The sequence below is a fragment of the Mus caroli genome, chromosome 14, assembly GCF_900094665.2.
Source record: "Mus caroli chromosome 14, CAROLI_EIJ_v1.1, whole genome shotgun sequence".
Classification (NCBI taxonomy): domain Eukaryota; kingdom Metazoa; phylum Chordata; class Mammalia; order Rodentia; family Muridae; genus Mus; species Mus caroli.
The window spans coordinates 58,849,670-58,850,816 of record NC_034583.1 but is presented as its reverse complement, the minus strand read 5'-3'; the positions used below and the strand labels follow the sequence as shown (position 1 = coordinate 58,850,816).

Genomic DNA, 1,147 nt, shown 5'->3' with positions numbered 1-1,147 from the left:
GAGACAGGGTTTTTCTGTATAGCCTTGGCTGTCCTGGAACTCACTTTGTAGACCAGGCTGGCCTCGAACTCAGAAATCCACCTGCCTCTGCCTCCTGAGTGCTGGGATTAAAGGCGTGCGCCACCACGCCTGGCTAGAAATTCTTGATATAAGCATTACAATGCTGCATCCAGATTGAAACAAAACGAGGGCAGGAAAATCAGCAATTGAATAACACAAGGATAAACCTTTACACAATGCAAACATGCCTACAGATTTAGATGGCTAGAACATGTTTCATGTAGCACAAATGATGTCTTAGTGTGTATGTCATACAGGGTTTTCCCTTTATGTCAGATTGTGTCTGCCTCACTGCTGAGTAGAGTTCAGATTTAACTCCCTGCATTTGCCAATGTAGAGCCGGTGCGTTTGGCGGGCAGCTTCTGTGTGGGCTGATACTCTCTCTCCTCGTGCCCTCCTCTCACTCCCACTGTGTTTACATATTGAAATTCCTCCATCTTGAGGAGTAAAATGGTTACCATTTCAATTACCATTATCAAGGTTTGGCTCAGGTTAGTTTTATATTGCAGTGCAAGGCTCATTCCCAATATTTTTTCCCATCCTCCGACCCAGGAGCCAAAACCTCTTATCTTTATTTGTGATAGCCTTGTAGTAAATGACGTGACCAGTGCTACTTCTCTGTCTTGTGTTCATGTCCACGTGAATCAGGGAGTTTTAGAGTTGAATCTCCTTTCCATCTTCAGTTGCTAGGGTTTGATCCTAGCATATGTTAGCTGTGATGGTTTGTATATGCTTAGCCCAGAAAGTGGAACTGTTTGGAGATGTGGCCTTTTTGGAGTATGTGTATCACTGTGGGCGTAGGCTTTAAGACCCTTGTCGTAGCTTCCTAGAAGACAGTCTTCTAGTAATCTTCTGATGAAGATATAGAACACTCAGCTCCACCTGCACCATGCCTGCCTGGGTGCTCCCATGCTTCTGCCTTGATGATGATGGACTGAACCTCTGAACCTGTAAGCCTGCCCCAATAAAATGTTATCCTTAGCCGGGCGGTATTGGCGCACGCCTTTAATCCCAGCACTTGGGAGGCAGAGGCAGGCGGATTTCTGAGTTTGAGGCCAGCCTGGTCTACAGAGTGAGTTCCAGGACA

At 46.1% G+C, this 1,147-nt stretch overlaps 1 protein-coding gene across 6 annotated transcripts in view; it reads left to right on the top strand.

Moving 5' to 3' along the window:
• Cdca2 (cell division cycle associated 2) overlaps positions 1-1,147 on the top strand; it is a 47,666-nt gene that overhangs the window by 16,343 nt on the left and 30,176 nt on the right. The gene's annotated exons all lie outside the window — the stretch shown is intronic.